The 14,060-nt window shown below is 37.7% G+C and overlaps 1 long non-coding RNA gene across 1 annotated transcript in view; it reads right to left on the bottom strand.

The window, feature by feature from the left end:
- The window catches only part of LOC134979894 (uncharacterized), a 50,803-nt gene that overhangs the window by 21,363 nt on the left and 15,380 nt on the right, over positions 1-14,060 (bottom strand). Inside the window, exons 2-3 of the long non-coding RNA XR_010190295.1 lie at positions 8,243-8,311; positions 4,323-4,498 (exon numbers count right to left, since the gene is read on the bottom strand). This is a non-coding gene — a long non-coding RNA (uncharacterized LOC134979894). The remainder of the gene's footprint in view (positions 1-4,322; positions 4,499-8,242; positions 8,312-14,060) is intronic.

Here is a 14,060-nt window from a genome sequence, read left to right as displayed (position 1 = left end):
GGGGTAGGGTTGATTGTCGAGGTTTCAACAGTGATAGAGATATCAGGTTGGTACCTACTATTGGCTGGTGGAAATATAATTAACTCTGTTTTTTAAATATTAAGTTTGAGGTGGTGAGAAATCATCCAAGATGAAATGGCAGAAAAGTGACACGGCCCAGTAGAGATAGAGACAAATCAGGGGAGGATAGGTAGATTTGAGTATCATTTGCATACAGAAATCAAAAAAAGCTGATTAGCTTACCAAGAGATGAGGTATAGATTGAGAAAAGCAGAGGACCTAAGACTGAGCCTTGCAGTACGGTACTCAAACTGAAAGAGGTAGCGAAGAGAAGGTAGATTCAGAGAAGCAAACACTGAAGAAGCGATAAGATAGATAGGATAGGAACCATGAAAGGGCTGTGTCTGGATTGTAGTGTTTGTATGAGAAGAGAGTGGTTAACAGTGTCAAAGGCAGCACATAAATATAAAAGAATAAGAAGTGAGTAATGGCCTTTAGACTTCGTAGTAACCAAATCATTAACCACTTTAGTCAGTGCTGTCTCTGTGGAGTATTGAGAACAGAAGCCTAACTGAAGTGGGTCCAATAAATTATGTGAGTTAAGAAAGTATGCGAGTCAAGTGTAGGCAAGTCTCTCAATTAGCTTAGAGATTCAAGGGAGCAGAGAGATAGGGCAGTAGTTTGAGAGAAAGTTAGGGTCAGTATTGTGTTTTTTTCAAAATAAGAATAATCAATGCATGCTTGAACAGTGAAGGAAAAATACCAGTAGAGCGAGAGAGGTTACATATTTTGGTTAAGGTAGGGATGAGCACCGGAGACAGTTTTACTTATTTGTGAGTGTAAAGGATCAAGAGGAGAGGTAGTAGAGAAGTAGGATGAGAAGAGTGATGATTCTTCATTTGTGGGATCAAATGAAGAGAGAGAGTGCCAGAGGGTTCAGGTAAAGAACTGAGCAGGTCACTGGCTGACGAAGAGCATACCATTTCATCTCGGATCTTATCAATCTTCTCCTTGAAGTAGGAAGCAAGCTCTTGTGCCTTGATAGTGGCTGGTGGGGTAGGTGTGGGATGATTCAGAATTAAGTAGAGTAATTTGGGATTAGAGGCTTGAGCAGAGATTATAGTTTGGAAATATGTTTGTTTGGCAGTGTCCAGGACATTTCTATAAGAGTGGTAGACAGTCATATATGTGAGGAAGTCATTTGAAATACGAGATTTACGCCACTGACATTCAATTTTACATGTGAGTTTTTGTAGATCACTTGTTAATTTAGAGTGTCATGGTTGACATCTAGGCTTACGTGGAGTGTGATGTGTAGCTGGAGCCACTTCATCAAGGGCTACTTCTAGAGTCTGGTTCAGGTGTAATGCAGCCATCTCAGGAGAGGTGAATTCAGAAATAGGGGAAAGCAGTTGTTGGAGTGAGGCGGAAAGTTCTTGAAGATTGATTGTGTTAATATTATTGCAGGTTTGAGGAGGATTGGAGGACTTCAGCAACACAGAGTTTGAATTAATGGAGGAGAGAATGCAAGTGATAAAGTGGTGATCTAAAAGGGGGGAAGGGGTGTTAGTGAGTTCAGAAATGGAGCATAGTCTGATGATTACTAGATCAAGCCCTCCTGATGAGTAAAGGAGTCAGTCCGTTTGGAGATGCCAAGAGAGGAGGATAGAGAGAGTAGTTTGAAGGCATGAGCAGCAGATTTTGGACAATAAATAGCAATATTGAAATCAACCATGATGATGGTGGAGATGTCAGAGGATAGGAAGTGAGGGAGCCAGGCAGAAAAATCTTACAGAAATTGTTTGGGATGCCCTGGTGGGCGATAGATAGCTTAAACGTGCAGAGAGAAAGGAGAGTAAACTCTGATGGAATGTACTGCAAATTATGTAAATGTGAGTGATGATATCTGTGCTAGAACAGTGTATGCAAAAGATTGGGAAAGTAATAATCTAACCCTACATCCTTTTGGTAACCAGGCCTGGAGGTGTGTGTGAAGTGAAGACCACCATGTGACAGTGCTGCAGGGGAGGCCATGTCTGATTGTGTGAGCCATGTTTCTGTTATAGCCAGCAGTTTGAAGTTGTTAGATATGAAGAGGTCATGGATGGATGTTAATTTGTTACAGAGCGTGCATTCTATAAGGCACATTTTAGTGATCTGGAGGGTGATGGAAGACATGTGATGTTTAAGCTGGATTTCTATCTTGCTGTGAATCAGGTGAATGTGAGCGATGCAAGTGGTTGGGTCCTGGATTTAGTAAAATGCCACCAGCTGTCAGAAGAAGAAGAGAGAGATAAATGTGTCAGAGGTTTGTGAAAGTTTTTTATGGTGAGAGGTTGTAGATGTTTTTGTCAATGAATATAGGGATGTAAAAAGCTCATGAGTATTAATAAGAGGGGAGTGAATAATTGAGGGGGCTACATGTACAGAGGGGAGAGTTGCTGGGAGATTGAATGATGTAATGGCCTTTATAAATACTCCATGAAGTGCAATACAGAAAATCAATTTGTGGTACATGGTTCGTTTGAGATTAAAGCAAAGTTATCTAGGCTTAGAGTGTAAGGTTTCACTTGTTAAAGTTAAAAGTTCAGGTGCCTGTTTACTGGTCTTGTTCCACTGTATGTTAACTGAGCATGACAGAGCAAAATGACAAACACAGGTACAGTATGTACAGTCACATGCAAAGCACAATATAACTGGTTTTATACAAAATTGGTTGCATTCTGTTCTTAGAGGTCATGAGGATTATAGTTTGAAAGATATATACATATGTTTAAATGCACAGATGATTTTGATTGAGGATGAAAGGAAGGGTGGTTGTTTTGTTGTAACATTGGTTGGATGTTTCTGTCTGTTTTCGTCCTGTTTAAGTCCTGGGTAAGTCTATATCGTAATATTTTCTTAACCCTTTTAAAACAACCCTTCTAATACAATCCTGTTTATCACGCTCGGCGTAAATTGGGGTTCTGACAACCGAGTTTTGGCTGAAGGGACAGCTACCTGTGAGGAGAGTAAACAAGGTGGCTGAATGTAATTCCTCCTCATTGGGTGGAAGCCAAACCAAGTGTTAACATTGGCCGGAGGGCGTAAAGAAAAGGAGGACTTCATAGGAAGATAACTGTTTTAATAAATAATCAGGCTGTACAGGAATATTGGAGAAATAGAAGAAACTGGAAGAATTAGAGACTATGGTTAAATGACTTAAAGAGTGAAGCTGAAGAACTCTGGTAAAGAAGAACTGAAGACTGTGTGTTTAATGATTAAAAGATGAGTCTGAAGTACTTGGACTTTGAAGAAATGAAGATGTGGTTTGTGATTGAAAGATGAGGCTGAAGAACTTGGACTTTGAAGAAATGAAGACTATGGTTTGTGATTGAAAGACGAGGCTGAAGAACTTGGACTTTGAAGAAATGAAGACTTTAGTTTGTGATTGAAAGACGAGGCTGAAGAACTTGGACTTTGCAGAAATAAAGACTGTGGTTTGTGATTGAAAGACGAGGCTGAAGAACTTGGACTTTGAAGAAATAAAGACATCTGCGGGAACCGCCGTTAGCACCTGGAGCTCCTCTACGACCTGGGACCCCGTGAGCACTTCCACGAGTGGCAACGGACTTAGACGGCAGGACTGCAGCAGCGTTTAGGTAACCGATGGATGAGAGCAACCAGGACCAGGGAACCAGAAGTAACCTGGGAGCACAGAGCTGGAGAACCTTTTACAAGGAGGTAACTTGAAGCACTGGCACTTTCCCTCTGAGCCAGCCCCCTTTTGTAAGGGGAGAACATGCAGGATTGGCTGGATACAGATTATGAACTTCATTGGTAATACTCTGGTCTCCAACATGGCTGCCCCCAGCACAGAAGACATACTTAGCTGTTAGCACACAGCTTTAGCCAGCTTCTGTCTCTGACACACTATACTGTGTCACCACTAGAGGACCTTAACGCAGCGATCCCCGCCGCAGCGCCTGGCTCTCCATACCCTCGACCCCCGGCCCTTGGCAGCCACACATCCGTCCAGGAGGACTCGCCACCAGCAGCTCCCTGCCGCCACAGCCGCGCCAACCATCGGGACGGTAACCCATGGGAGCACCCGCCGGAGGTTAGGCTCCGGAGCCTGACACTGTTCAACCTAGCAACTTTCCTGAGAAAAACTGAGATAGGAGTTTACCAACTATTTCAAAGTTGAAATAAAGTATCATCCTAGAATACAATATAGCTTATGAAATAAAAATTGACAGTGTAGATTACCTAATATAATAAAATATCACTGCAGCATGTATTTTCTAAGCAGACCCAAACTGCAAATTATGAGTGTAGATTACCTGCAAAGAAAGGAGAGCAATCGTCACATTCCAGCACAGCCCTTCAATATATGGTGCAGATATAGCCACTATGTAAGTCCTGGGTAAGTCTATGTCGTAATATTTTCTTAATCCTTTTAAAACAACCCTTCTAAGATAACTCTGTTCGGCCAAGCTGTTCAAACTAGCATCTTTCCCTAAGAATAAAAATAAACATTTATTAATGTAAACAGTTTTTACTTTGGTTTATAAAAGTTTTCTAAGTTTATATAAGTTAAAAAAAATTTTTTTAACAAAATGGGGCTGGACATCCACATTTTGGGCTTTTCATTTACACTATGAGTGCACACATGTCTAGTATATCTGTAAAGACAGACTGGTATATTATTGCCTGGGTATTTGAGTACTGTTTATTTTTATTTTTTTATTGCAGTGGTAACTGCAATTTCCTTATCACTGCAATCAGAGCTCTCATAAATCACTGCCAACTCACAGGTAGAGAAAATAGAACATTGGAAACAATATTTTATTCTTATTTCATTTATTGAAACAATTTTAGAAAACGTAAAATTATCTTGACAGGATACTGTATGTTAAGGCGGACTGCCAAGTGTTAAACAAATCCATTAAAATAAAAGGTAATCTTAAAAGGACTATTAAAACATAACAAGAAAATCTGCATATGTTTGACTCACTGGATGTGATAAAACAACCTTTTATGATCCAAGGGTTCCCAGGGTAACTAGGGATGCAATATCACAAAGCTGTACTATATTTCTAAATAAAAATGTTGCCCTCAAAAAAATTCAGATATTTGCATGTGCTGGACTGAAGCTGTCAAATAGCCATGAATATCAATAAACTTCTATAATTTCCTATTTATTTAGGAAACTTGACTGTATTCCATCTAAAAAGTATACATCTTAGTTACAGCAGTTGAGGATGTTTTATTATATTATTTTAGTAAATGTTACCTTTTTTCTCACGTTTGATATATTGTAAAATAAAAGGGTGCTTATCACATCAAAGGGCGTATGTATTAAAGCTTGGAGATACATAACATGGAAAGAAATAAAGTACAAACCAATTAGCTCCGGTCATTTTTCAAAAACAGCCTATAAAGTGACAGGAGCTACTTTATCTCTCTTCACTTTATCTCTCTCCAAGCTTTAATACATATGCCCCCCACTAAATCAAAAATGTTACTATTTCCCCTCCTGTTCTAGTACTGTCCTCTTTGTCCCCTTATACAGTTCTTGTTCCATTTAAATTGTGAGGCTGACTATCTCACACAGCTGCAAAGAATTAGGGGGTTTCATACTCATCGTGTGCCTGGGTTCTTTTGCTTTGTCTCTAAGTATCTAAATTTTTTTATAATGTTGTCTAATTTGTAATAAAAACATAATCTGGGTAAATTTTTCTGGAATGTATTTTCAATTTTTCCATTTTATTTCTCAAATTATATAAAAAAAATAAAATATTGGATCTTTTGTGGAAAGACACTTTTAGCAGAAAGTTCAGTGAAAATTGAGAAAATGGGGCAAAAGAACAAGACTTTTGCCTGAGGCACTTAATATTTGTTCTGCATTTTATAAATGATGATTAATGTGTTATCAGAGGATAACTGTTTTCCATACCATTACAGCATTAACCAAATCATTACAGACACCAGCTACTCTAATTAAACAAATGTGTTTAAATAAAAATTCTCACCCTAACAGACAGCAGCACATGATCAGACACAGGGTCTTCAGTTCTTATCTTTGCTGATGTGCAGTGCACTGACCTATAGCCTCTACTTCTGCTGTTAGGGTAAGAATCTTTATTTAAACACATTTGTTTAATTAGAGTGGCTGGTGTCTGTAATGATTTGGTTAATGCTGTAATGGTATGGAAAACAGCACATACAATAACAATAGGTAGTGCCTACAAGGTACAGTCCAATGTTCACAATAAAATAACATCTAATACACCAAAAATCATCATTTACTTATATGCTCAGGGATGAATTCATACAAGGTCAAATTGCATTTGGAATTTATAGTTATCACATTTATCATGTATACACCTTATACACACAGCCTGAAGGTCATTTAAAACAATATTTTTAATAACTTTGTGTATTAAACAAAATTTGTGTACATTGATCCATCAGAAAACAAAGGTTTCACTATCTCACTCTCACTCAAAAAATTACATATTTTGGAATATTCAGTATTTCGGGATATTTGGATATTGGATACTCAATCTGTATCACAGCGAATATATATTGCAAACATGAAACCCTGTATTGCAGACAGCAATGTTAGTATCAATACTTGCAAAACGTCACAAAATATATTATAACTAATGCTATATAGAAATATCTTGCAACAGCAAGCATTTAAGCATAGACATGCCCATGTGTGGAACTAGACACACCCTTTGGGCATAATATGACATGCCTCCTTGGTGGCGTGACGTGCTTTGTGATTTTGGTTTTCAAAAGTAGGCAAGTATGGCAATGACAGAATAATATATGCGCAGTAAGGGATGGATATTTTTTCTCTTTATTCAATATCTATGGAAGTAGAACCTCAGGAATAGGTCAGGAGCCAAGGAGCTTGTAATTATTGTCATCAGGTCCTTTTCCTAAGTTATATCCTCATTTACCTAAAATAAAAGTTTTCTTCCTGCATTGCTATGTGACTTGATAACATATAGTCCCATTCTGGATCATTTTCGATTTGCATTTTGTTTGGACCAATATGATGTCTGCAACAATTAACCTGATTTATAAAGTTTTTTCCCCGATATATGATTAGCTTGTGAGCAAGTTCTCTTTTTTCCTTTATTGTTATTACCAACCTTGTTTTATATCTGTTTTGTCTCTATTATAAAGTGGTAAGGAGTACACCTATAGCAATCAATATATAAATAAATGTTAATTATATTTTTTTTCTGCAATACATTTATTTTTTTTTTCATTTACCTACACATTTATCATGATTGTATTTGCTCACTGTCTTTTACACTTGTAGAGTTACTGTACTGTACCAAAGCCAGAGAATGTAAGCACTTTGCAATGCATAGTATGCTGATGACACAGTATAGATATGTCACTGTAGATCATTGAAAATGACATTAGTAAAAAAAAATATGATGATAAATGCATAATATTTTGAATTTAAACTAAAATATAATTGAACACTTATATTTCATTAAAGCTATTTTGTTCATTGTCTATAAAAGAAAAAAACAAATTTTTCAACAGAAAAAGTTTATGCAAATGTGCAGAAAAACAAGGATGCATAAATATAATGGGTTTTAGCTATTTCAACAAATTCATCTCATATGTAACAATGTAGGTTTGGAACAGATTTGCAAAGTATTTTCAAAGCATTATAACTTGCTGATAGGCAAAGGCTAATGATATTGAAATGTCTTCTTTTTACCTATGTCTCACTAACAGTATTCATTTAGCCATGTTAAACTCCTAGTTGAGCTTGAACAATAATCCTTTTACAAGCTTATATTCTCTCCTTTGAACCTTGGCTGGGTAATGAATATCATCTATCTGTCATACTGTACAAATACTTATTTCATATTTTTAACGCCTTTAGCTAAAAGAAAGCTATTTGATGCATTATCTTTTTTTATTTCTTTTATCAATTTTGTAGAATATCGGTTTATGGCTTAATAAACGCAAATGCAACTGACAGCTAATATTACTATTAGCAAATATATTACAAGAAAAGACAATAAAAACTTTCCAACAATTATAGTTATAATAATGGTGGTTCAAAAATAATTAAAATGATCATTTATCACAGAAAAAAAAATTTTATGTAATATATCCATATATACTTGCCCAACTAAGAGACAAGAATAGCATTACTAAAATAAAATACCTCTCTTACCAGAAGTTACCAAAGATTTCCACCAAATAAATACAGCCTTACCACAGCTCCTGCTGGATAGATTCTCCAATGCTGCCCACTTCATTCCATTGAAAGTGCATCAGTCAACTCCTAAAAATGATATTCCACAAGAAAAAAAAAAACATCTGATTAAGGGGTGCAGTTTGTCTAAAAAATTTGAAGGGTACTTTTCAAATGTTTTAACATTAAGGGCATAAATCTAAATTTGGAAGTAAAGCAAAAAAAAAAGCAAATTACTGTGCAGCTGGACAAAACCATCTTACAGTATAGGTGGGGCATATGTAATATGTGCAGAGAGAGAGATAGATTTGGGTGGGTGTGCCCAAATTGAAATCTAAATTGCAGTGTAAAAATAAAACTGTGGGCTACTTGCAAAAGCAGCAACTATTTACCATGCACAGTAAAATATAAATGTATTTGCTCCCCTTGCATTGCAACATGGTTTGTTCCAGATACAATGTGACTTTCTTTTTTTATTATTTACTTCCAAATACCTGTTAGAGTTAGGCCCTAAATTAAATTTTTCTTCAGCTAATCTTGCCCAGTCAAAGGAAGAAACCTAGCTAGTGGAAAAGTATCTGGACAAATTCCATAGAACCCATGCTTTTTAAGTTTGCTATGAACATAATAAAATCCTATTTGTTCTTAAAGGCTTTGCTCTCTACTGAATGCCATGTGATGTTTACATATTAATTTCAGTGTCCTTCTAAGGCAGGGCTGTTTCTTGGGGCAGGCGAGCAGTGCAACCGCACTGGGCGCCCGCCGTGGCACTAACTGTGGCTCCCTGCTTTCCCCTCCTATTTCTCCCCGAGTAACCCGCTCGGGGGGCGGAGTTTCACAGAATGACGCGGTTGCATCGTTACGTCGCGACGTAACCCCGCCCCCAGCGGAGTACAGAGGGGGATCCAAGTTAGGAAGAGGGAAAGGCCGGCGCGAGGAGCGACTGGTGAGATGGGCCGAAGAGCAGTAATCGCCTCTGTAAGTATTCTCTCTCTCTATGTGTAAAATGGGGACACCTGCCGTAATGTGTGAAATGGGGACTCTTGCCTGCCGTAGTGTGGGGATTTAATGTATCAAGGGCATTGCGGTGTGTGGCATAATATGGTGTAGGGGGCATTACTGTGTGGGGCTTAATATGGTAGAATTTATTTTTCCTGTGGTGGTCGTGATCTGTTGGAGCAGGGTCAAAAACTGGATTGTGAGGTAGTCTTTTCAGACGAGGCCACACCCATTTAGATGAGGCCACACACCCTTGTCGGGTGCGCGCGCGCAAGTTTTTTTTTAAATCTAGGTGTGTGTGTGGGGGGGCACATTTTTTATGTCATGGGGGCGCATTTTTAAATCTCGCACTGGGAGCCAAATTGGCTAGAAACAGCCCTGTTCTAAGGCTCTACATACTCCTAATGTTTTCTATCAGTTTGGCTACCAAAGGAATAAATTATGTGCTTCCTTTTGCTCTCTGTGTATATTTTCAGTAATCAAAAGGATTTGTTTCTGTACCATCACTTTGCTGATGACAATAGATTTCCAGCCAACTCTAGAACTCCACCACTCTAAATTTCCATTCATTTCCACAAATACTAGTGAATTAATAAATACCAGGTAGGCGCTCAGAACCACAGAGACAACCTTGATAAAAACACAGATTTTTAATAGCATATAATATCATATAATATAGTACAACAATGAAAAAAGGTTAAAACGAATCTCATATGAGCTGAATGACAGAGGGGTATAATAGCTCTATAACAAAAGGATTCCCTGGAAATCCCAAAGGGCTAAGCAATAAGTACATATATTTATTATAGTTACCACTATTGCTGGTATTAGGTGGAGACTCTCAGAATAGTTCAGTCAGTCTCTGACACCTTAATCCATATTGTGTAGCCAGTAATGAAGGGATAAATTTGTGCGCTCCGGCTATATACAGTAGCAAATACCCCCAAACTGTCTCAGCTGTATCCTCCATCATGTCCTACTTCAGCATGAATTTTGATCAGTCCTTGACTTAACTTGTTTTTTCCCCTCCTTCAAATATTAGTACTATCACTCCGAAACCACGTTTGTTTGTCTTTGGGTAATTTACAGATGTGTCCTTTTACAGTATTGCCTGTGATGTGAACACATCATGAGCTAAAAGTCACGGCATATTGTGTAAGCACATATCAAAATGAGCGGGGTTAGCCGAATGAAGCAGCGGGCATCAGTCCTACCACTGCACGCTCATATAGGGAGCCAGACAGGGTGTGACGTGCGGATTCTTGTGGAAATCTGAGGCAGTAGTAGACTATGCTATGCCGCAATGCAAAAACGCAGACTTCCGCTGCCAAGATATATGAGGACACATCTGTATCCTTCACTCCTCACATTCAGGGAAAGGTGGAAACCAGCTTTATATGAAAACTTACAATGAACCTTGGTATGTATCAAAGCAAATAACGCAGTGAAAAATCACATTTCTCTTTGTTATCTGCAAACATTGAATCATTTCTCCATCTTCATACTACTGTATGGTGATGAAAAATCATCAGATTTTTTTTGTTTTTTAAAAGGTAAGCGCTCTATTGTGGATTATCATTTTGACAGGATTACCTGTGTACAAACTGGTATCTATCTATCTATCTATCTATCTATCTATCTATCTATCTATCTATCTATCTATCTATCTATCTATCTATCTATCTACAGTATCTATCTATCTATACTATCAGAAAAATATTTAAGCACACTCTAACTTTACAAAAATAAGCAGTAAATTGCTAAAGGTTAAAACAAATAGTTTAGTATAGAATAAACTGAAGAATAATCTAAGTTTTACAATTCTAAAAAAAAGGTCAATTTTCCAGTATTATTACAAACTTCCACTTTTCTGCATTAATGAAAAAGAGGCTTGCCCAGGCAACAAACCACTGTCAGTGATGACTGAAGACAGGTAGAATGTCTAATAGACCAATAAAACCAAAATTTGAAGTCTTTGGTTCATCACACAGATTGAGTAGACAGGAGGATAGTTGTCAGTGTGTGAAATTTATAAACTAAGTGGCAACTTTTACAAGCCACTGATTCCAGGGTTGTCAGGTCCTGGACTGTGGTGGTGGTGGGGGTCATTGATCCTGTGGTCTCTGATGCTGTGCTGGTATTGTCCTGTCAGGTGGTCCCAGGGCCCCCAATCTCTCCTCTGCTCAGCTGTACATAGGATTGGTGCCTCTTTTCCATGCCTCCCGCCATCTCCCTCTCCTAGGTGCCACCATGTTGGGTTTGGACATCTGACCACTGAGTCACCAATAGACATGTGGGATCTCTGTCACCTAGCTCTGTCCATCAATCACAGCAAAGATAAGGCTTCCAGGACTACAGCAAGTTGCCAGATCAATGTTGCATTCCAGACACATCCCTTGGCTTCTCATACCTGCAGTCAGACTTCTGTTCTTTGAGCCAATTTATTTACCTGATCTTGCTCATCTGAAGAACTACAGGTGTCAGCCATATTCTAATAATACCTTTAAGCCTTTTTTTTACCAGACCCTGATAATTCAGTCAACTACTGGTCCCAGCCAGTTTCCAGTAATACTATATTTCCAGCTTTACCAGCTCCTGCTTATCCAAAGAACTACTGGACCACGCCAGTTTCCAGTGATAACTCAGAGCTAGGCTTTTCTGACCTAAAATTTTGCTAAAACTCTGATATTAACAGGTCAGAGTCAGCAGCTCCTAATAGCCAGTCCCAATCTGGCAACTGTTCCTACTAGCCAGTCCCAATCCAGCACTATTCCAGCATCTGTTCCTGTTACCAATCCCAGTCCAGCACCCAGAGCTTTATCGGTTCCAGCCCAGCACCCAGAGCTTTACATGTCCTAGCTTGATGCCCAGAGCTCTGCCTGTCCCAGCCCAGCATGCAGAGCTTAACCTGTCCCAGCATAGTCTTTGTTTCATTTAACTGTTTCCAGCACGGAATATTTTCATGATCCTGATTCAATATTGTCATCTCAAGCCAATATTTATCTATTGGTTCCAGTGTAGTGTCTACCAGCTTCACTTCAGTTAACCAGTCCCGCACCCTCTTACGTGTATCCACTTCTGATATTGTTCCACCTCATGAGTTTCTCGCTCACAAGTTTTCCTACTGAACTGGCTCCAGCATCAACCTCAGTGGCCCAAGCATCCCCATACCTGACACTGGTGTGTTTAGCCCCAAGTTTTAAATAGATTATTTTTATAGCTAAACACTGCATGGCTTTCCCATTAAAAACCTTGCCAGTTTAAAACTTTGGCATAAATATGCAGGTAAGTGACAGCTATTCCAAGATGCAACTTAGAAAATAACCCTGTCACATTAACTGTTGTGTATGGAGGTAAAGACATGATGGTCTGGCAATCCCTTGCTGAATCCTAAGTTAGTGACTTTCAGCGTGTACTAAAAAGACTACCGTAGCATTTTGCAAAGGTTCATAACAAAGCAAGATAATGACCCTAAACATACCTACAGGATATCTCAGAACTACATTTAATGAAAAGAACAAAATGGCAGGATTCAAGCATGGAAAACTTGGAATCAGTTGATGTATATTGAAATACTGTTGTAAATAAGTTGTGTCCTGTTTTATTTAAAAAAAAAGTTGAATCATTGTGACACAGGAAGTAAATCTCAGATGAGGTATCACAACATATAGTAAAAACATACAAAATATGAAAAAAACAAAATAACTATTTGCAATATACAATAAATAGCATTTAGTAGCAGTCAATCTTATAATTGGTGTACTGTATAATAGAACCATACTATAAATAAGACTTGTGAAGGTTTTTTACACTGTATTACAATAAACAAAAATATAGATAAAATACCAGGGCAGTAAAGTTTTTTTAATGGAAAATTTTTACAATTCTAGCCCCTGAACAAGCACAATCTTCCAGTAGTTTTTCAATATTTCATTGACTACTAAACATGTGTAAGTACTATAGAGCAATTCAGGTGTGCTTTCAGTATTTTTTTATCCTTAAGTTGCAGAACTGGACAGTTCTTCATCTATCAAAAACTTCTGCATCAATATATATATATTTATATTTGAGATTGATTTTTCCATTCTCTGGAAGAGAGTGTTGGTGACAGTTTGATGAATTTTCATTATTAGATTGACTAAAATTGACATGAGGTTGTTATGATTGTTTTGATTAAATTCTTCCATGATCTATTTTCTCTTCCCTGTGTATGAATGCCCTAAGAGTTTTGTACTGCCTCCCTTTGCCCATTTTTGGCTTGCATAATTTTAGCCAATAAACTGGTTAATACCACAATGAATTACTGATATTCTACATCTGCATAGTCAATGGTGTCATTATCAAGGGGAAAAGACCATTATGTTTTGCGGTGGTTGATATTTTATAATTGGGGTGTACATTGTCATAACAAAAAACATAAAAGGTAAAACTGTTTACATACCAGTTTAGCAATTACAAAGTGCTCTAGTAAACAGTAATCTGGAATACTTGTAGCCACTGTCACAGAAAGCATTAACTGCCATGTTACCTAGGGTTGCTATAATATCCCTTTAATCAGAGACATGTGAATTGAACAGGTACTTTGCAATTCTTATGTGTTCCTCATTAAAGGGATATTATAGTAACCCTACGTTACCCCAACAAAATCCAGGAAACTTATTTGTATATGGAAATGTCATATCTCTTATAGAACTTATCTGTAACTGATCTGAGTCTCCAATGAGTTTCACTTACAGTATTTTGACAAATTCAAAATTAATTTTGTCATTGTTGAATATCTCAAATATGATTTAATTTTGCAATCAGACAAATTGATACACTGTCAATTATGTTTATAAAT

The sequence above is a fragment of the Pseudophryne corroboree genome, chromosome 12, assembly GCF_028390025.1.
Source record: "Pseudophryne corroboree isolate aPseCor3 chromosome 12, aPseCor3.hap2, whole genome shotgun sequence".
Taxonomy (NCBI): Eukaryota; Metazoa; Chordata; class Amphibia; order Anura; family Myobatrachidae; genus Pseudophryne; species Pseudophryne corroboree.
This window is presented reverse-complemented; position numbering and strand designations above follow the sequence as displayed.